The sequence below is a fragment of the Grampus griseus genome (genome assembly GCF_964374135.1).
Source record: "Grampus griseus genome assembly, chromosome: 20".
NCBI classification, from domain to species: domain Eukaryota; kingdom Metazoa; phylum Chordata; class Mammalia; order Artiodactyla; family Delphinidae; genus Grampus; species Grampus griseus.
The window spans coordinates 24782873-24789116 of record NC_139014.1 but is presented as its reverse complement, the minus strand read 5'-3'; the positions used below and the strand labels follow the sequence as shown (position 1 = coordinate 24789116).

The window sequence follows — 6244 nt, the reverse complement described above, 5'->3', positions numbered from 1 at the left end:
ATGGGGCCGGACAAGAGCGGGAGTGACGAGGTGCTTTGGAGGTGACCTGTAGGCTCTGGGGCCTGGCTGGCTGGAAGGCTTAGGGGAGGAGGAGGCTCTGGGAAGGTGTGAGCTTTCAGCCTCACGTGGAATTGCAGATTTGCAGGAGGGTGCGATTGGCTCTGTTGCGGTTCTGGTGCATTCCCTTCCCATCTTTAGGGTCTAAGAACTTCTGAGAGCCAAGCGGTCAGACCTGATGAGGATGGCCTACACCAGCCCTGGGGGACTCTTGAGGTGAGAGGTGGCCGTTAGTTTATTTGACAAATATTATGTAGTGCCTACCTGTCTGGGAGTTGTTTCAGGTGCTGGGGACACACTGGCGGCAAAACAGTTCTCATGGGGGAAATCTTAAATGTAAATATATATATGAACTGGTGATAAGTATTAAGAAAAACTAAGCTGGGTAAGGGGGTAGTGAGAAGCAGTGATAGAGGGTGCCCAGGGAAGGCCTGAGGTGACGTCTGAACTGAGACCTGAAGAGAATGAGGGGATAAGGCACGTGGGAAAGTGGAGGAAAGTGGTCGGGCGGGCAGAGGCCACCACCAGTGCAGATGCCCCAAGGCAGGCGCGGCCTGGGGTGTCAGGGGCACTGGGGAGGCCAGTGTGAGAGGCCTGGAGGGAGGCCAGGAGGGTGGAGGCAGGTGGAGCAGGGCCGGGGGAGGCCTCTCCATTCCAGGATTTTTGAAGGGATGGCCTGACCTTGTTTTTGTTTTAGAAGCAGAGTTCTGGCTGCTCTGAGGAGAGCAGACTGTAGAGGCAAAAGCAGGAGGAAGCTCTTAGAGAGGCGCAAATAGGAGAAAGTGGTGGCCTGGACAGGGTGGAGACCGCCAGTCGGGGGAGGGCTGGTCTGACTGTGTGTCCAGCCGTGGGTGAAGCCCACAGCATCTGCTGACGGGTAGGAGGGTGGGTGAGAGAAAGGGAGAAGGCAAGAAGGGCTCCTGGCCGTTGCCCACTCCCCAGGCTTCGGAGTCCTGAGGCCCAGGGCTGCTGGCCTCCCCTGTGTCCCCTCTCTTCTCCTTCTCCCACCACCCCCGCCCCGTGTCTAGGACCCTCCCCGCCCCCTCCCTCCCCCTGTCTCCTATCCCCTCACCTCACCCCTCTTCTACCGCCTTCTCTCCCTTCCTCCATCCCTCCTGTTTTAGGGCTCCAGTGACCTCTGGCCCACAGACCAGAGATGCTGCCCACCAGAGTATGTCCTTCATTCTCTTGGCAGCCCTGATGACTGGCTTGGGGCCCAGAGCTGGGTGCTGAGGAAAAAGTAAGTGTGGTTCCCAAGTCCCACCCCGGGAAGCACCCAGCTGGAGAGAAAGCCCACCCCCACTCTGAGCATTTCCATGCCCTGAGCCCCAGCTATGCGTGGTAAATCCTGGTCTAAAGCAAAGCCAAGGGTTCTCTGGGAACCGACCGAGCCCTCCCCCAGATCTGGGGCCACTTCCCTCAGGGGCTCCTCCGCCCCTGCATGGTTGAGGACTGGCTCCTGGTCCTGTGTTCAGCTTGGGCTGAGTGGCCTCGGCCCCGAACAGGCCTAAGCCCATGGCCTTGAGGCTCCGACTGGCTAAAATCAATGAGCATCTCAGTGCTGGGCCGGGAGGCTGGAGACCTGGCTCTCACCTGGGCCTTGTTCTCATCTCATATCTCCAGCCCACCCTTCCCCCGAGCTCCAGACTGGATGAACGGTGGGCGTCTTAAACTAATGTGTCCAAAAGGTGAGCTCCTGAACCCTGCCAAAACTGCGGCTCCTCCAGTCTTCCCGAAATGGGACAAGTCACAGCGGCCTCCTTCCAGATGATCAGGCTCCCAGCTCTCGCCCAGCATCCAGTCTGTCGGAAGACACTGTCAGCTCTGCCTCGGAGTTTCAGCCCCTTACCCCACCTCCATTGCTTCAACCTGATCTAAGCCAACATCATTGCTCGTTGGATTCCTACAGTGATATCTGCTCATCCCCTTCATTCTATTCCTGACGTAATAGCCAGAGGGATTTTATTAAGAAATAACTTAGGGGAACTCCCTGGCCGTCCAGGGGTTAGGACTCCGCACTTCCACTGCAGGTGGCACAGGTTCAATCCCTGGTCGGGAACTAAGATCCCTCATGCCGCGTGGTGTGTCAAAAAAAAAAACCACAATCAGAGTAGATCATTTTGTCCGTCTGCTCCCCTGTCCATCTGAGGAAAGCCACAGCCCTTCATGATAGCTCTATTCTATCTACACCTCCCCCACCTCTCCCACATCTGGCTGCAGCCACACTAGCCTCCTTGTTCCTTGCATATACTATGCACATGCCTGCCTCAGGGCCTTTGCACTTGCAGTCTTCCTCTTCCTGGAGTGATCCTCCCCCAATATTTCTATGGTTTGTTCTCACCTTCTTCAGGCCTTCACTCACATATTACCTTCTCTGAGAAGCTTTCATTAACCATCATATTAAAAATTACAGAGCACACCTAGTACCCAGATCTTGGTTTCTAGTACCATTCTACAATAAAAGGATCCAGGGTTTCTTGGAGAGATGGCTGATTCTAGGACTGGGGCAGGAAGTACATAAGATAAGCCTGGAGCATCTTCTTGTGCCAGAGAGTAAGGAAGTGCTAAAAAAAAAAAAAAAAAATTGATGGGGGCATGTCAATGGGCCACAGGAGCTAGTGAAAGAGCTGGAACAATTTGAGCAACAAAATAAAGTATTACTGGATTATAACCCAAATGTAGAATAAATATCTGTGAGTCCATTATAAACGTGTCGAGTAAATTAATAAATGGGTGAGAAGAGACCAATCGCTCCTGCGGAAGAATTCCAAAAAATTTATGTTGATACTTCACCCTAAACGGAGGCAGTGGAGCATAACTTCCGCTCCAGTGTGGGCTTGCACGCACTTCCTTCCCAAGCGACTTCTTTCCCAAGATGTCAGTATGGAAAGAGGGGAGGGGAGAGTAGAGAAACCTGCCAAATACTGCTTCAGCCGGGTGAACAGGGTCAACATCAAGAGCCATAAATCACGTTGATAACATGTACCCTTGATATGACATGTGATGAAAATAGCACTTTACCTCTGTGATCTTGTTCCTGGAAACTCATAGGCCCGGTCTGATCATGAGAAAATATTAGGCAAATTCCAACACAATATACCTGACCAGGACTTCCTAGTTTTGTTGAGGTCATCAAAAACAAAGAAGAGCTGGGCTTCCCTGGTGGCGCAGTGGTTGAGAGTCCGCCTGCCGATGCAGGGGACACGGGTTCGTGCCCCGGTCCGGGAGGATCCCACGTGCCGCGGAGCGGCTGGGCCCGTGAGCCATGGCCGCTGAGTCTGCGCGTCCGGAGCCTGTGCTCCGCAACGGGAGACGCCACAACAGTGAGAGGCCCGTGTACCGCAAAAAAAACAAACAAAGAAAATCTAAGAAACTGTCGTAGCCAAGAGGAGCCTAAGGAGACAAAACAACTAAGTATAATGTGGTGCCCTGGGTGGGATCTTGGAACAGAAAATGAAAATTAGGTAGACTAAGGAAATCTGAATAAACAATAGACTTGTTAATAATAATATTGATTCATTAATCAAGCGTTACAAATGCACCATTCTAAGACGTCAATAACAGGAGAAACTGTGTACAGGGGGAGGGATTTGGGGGAACTCTCTGTACTATTTTAATTTTTCTATAAATCTAAAACTGCTCTAAAAAATAAAATCTGTTAAAAATTTCAGCTCCCCAGTGACCCATATCTCTTCTCCTTTGCCCTCTTCCCATGGCGCTTATCACGGTTTAACATGCTCTATATTGAGCTTAGGTGTTTGCTATTGTCTGTTAACTCCCAGGAATCTAAGATCCCTAAGGGTTTTGTCTCTTCACTCTTATAACCCCAGCACCTAAAACAATGTGACAAATACTAGGTGCTCAACAAATATTTGTTGAATGATAAATTTCTAGAAATAATTACTTAGTTTTTCCAGTTTTTTCTCTGCCTAAATACGTTCAGTACTGTTTTGAGATAAACACAAGGCCGTTAAGCTTTGCTTATCTGCTGTCCTCACCTGATAGCCCCTGATGCTTTTTCCTGCTCTTATTCTTTTCCAGCATCATTTTTTAGAAGGTGCTGATGTTGCAGGCCTGGCGTGAAGCAAATGGTTGTGATTCACAAGGTGAGGCTTTGGGGATCTTCTTTCTCTCTGTTGGCTCCGCCACGCTCATGTGGGCGGGAAGGAGGGAGCTGTGCCAGGGCCGCCCTCTGACATCAGATCCGTAGGCACTAGATCCTGCTTGGTGGTGAACTGGGTGTGTCAGAACCCAGGGATTAAATAGCTTTCGAAATCCACTGGCTTGTCTGCAACCAGCCAGAGGGTTGGGGCATATGCCCAGACCTTCTGCCAGCTCAGGAGTAGTGGAAAACACCATCCATGCATACATTTGGGGGAACTGGGGAGAGGCCTCCCACAGTCAGCCACAGCCCAGGCCCAAGGCTGATGGTTATGGCCCCAAGTGCTCTGGGGACCTGAGCTCCTGAGGTGGGGGGCACGGGGCTGGCTGACCCTCTCTCCAGGCATCTGGGTGGGGGCTGGAGAATCTGCCCTGATGGCTGTTTTCCTGGTGGGAAGGGGGCAGGCTTCTGGGGAACCCAGTTGGTTGGGGGAGGGAACACTATGGTGTGTGTGTGGGGGGAGGGTGACGAGGAGCAAGGGGTATCCTTCCTCTGCACCCAGTAGCAATACTGAGCTTGTCCTCCTTCCTGGTAGCAATACTGAGCCACCCAGACTCTGCTAGACATATGAGTGCTAAAGATAAAGATACTCGAAGGACATATGCCTCTGTGAACTGCTTTGCTAAATGTACTTTAGGAGTCCTTCAGCTTCCCTCTAAACCACAATTTCACTCCACACCCGCTGGCCCCACTTGCAAGAAGAAGCAGGGAGCCTGCTATGGCCTTAAAAGCCACCATGTGGGGCTTCCCTGGTGGCGCAGTGGTGGAGAGTCCGCCTGCTGATGCAGGGGACGCGGGTTCGTGCCCCAGTCCGGGAGGATCCCACACGCCGCGGAGCGGCTGGGCCCGTGAGCCATGGCCGCTGAGCCTGCGCGTCCGGAGCCTGTGCTCCACAACGGGAGAGGCCACAACAGTGAGGGGCCCGCGTACCGCAAAAAAAAAAAAAGCCACCATGTGTATGAGGGCATGAGTGTGCAGATGCAGCTGTGTCCTCTGTGTGCGCCTGCCTGAGCAGCTCCAGAGGGCTGGCATCCGTGTTCACCTGCACGTGTGTGTACGTGGGTGGGTGCTGGCATGTGTGTGGACGTGTGTGCCCCTATTTGTGCTTTGGTGTCTTTTGTGTGCTTGTCTTCTTGTGTGTGAGCACCCATGGGTTTGCCTGGGCACGAGGGTTTGTGTGGGTGTGTACTGGGAGTGTGCATGGACGTGTGCTCTTCTTCTCATGTGCGGTGAGCCTGCTTGTATGTGAGGGGGTGTGTGCGAGTGTGCACGAGTGGGTGTGCTCGTGTGAGGAGCTGTGCTGCCTGCACGCCTGCTGTGTGAGCACAGGCTTGTACGTGAGCCTGTGATGTGCGTTTGCAGGGGGTCAACTCTGAGGAAAGAGATTAACGTTGGCTCCCTGCGCCTGCCCTGGCACATGTGCCCCCCGTTGGCAGGACCGTTAGTTTTCATCTCTCCCAGATGAGGTGGCCCCCATGTCCTCCACACATCCCTGTACCTCATCACGCTCATCTGAAGTTTCCGCAAACTGCGCCAGTAGCGTCCTTCGCCTCCCATCCATCTCCCGCCTTCACTAGCTCGTTGGTGTGTAGGGCTCTGAGCCCCTGGGAGGCTCTGGAAGGAAAGGGCTCCCGAGTCACCTGTTTTTGGTGAAAGCTGCATTTAGTACACCTTGTGAAGAGTCTCCACGTGCCTGAGCAGACGGAAGGCCTCAAGAAGGAATGAGGTGAAGACACTTCATCAAGCTAGTCCCACACAGGGCTTCCTGGTTTGGAACGACAACACCTTACTGGAGGAGTCAGTGCCCACCTGGGGACGTCGGCAGCACGCTGTAGAGACACCCCGTTGTGTGCAGGCAGCCTCCTTGCTCCCTTGGTGACGGTGTGGATGCCTCCACTGTCTGGCTGATTAGTGCTGTGCAGATACAATCTGGGCCTGTCTTAGACCTGGGAAACACGTGCTGCTCTCTGCATCTGGGGCCTCAGGGAGCCCTGGCCTTGCCCGGAGAAGTCAAGTCAGGTGACA

The 6244-nt window shown here is 53.3% G+C and overlaps 1 long non-coding RNA gene across 1 annotated transcript; it reads left to right on the top strand.

Annotated features, from left to right (window-relative positions):
- The first annotated feature begins 204 nt into the window (after positions 1-204).
- Positions 205-2763, top strand: LOC309838257. The gene is made up of 3 exons (XR_014298337.1): positions 205-273; positions 1182-1297; positions 1681-2763. It is a non-coding gene; the product is annotated as an uncharacterized lncRNA (long non-coding RNA).
- The last annotated feature ends 3481 nt before the right edge of the window (positions 2764-6244 follow it).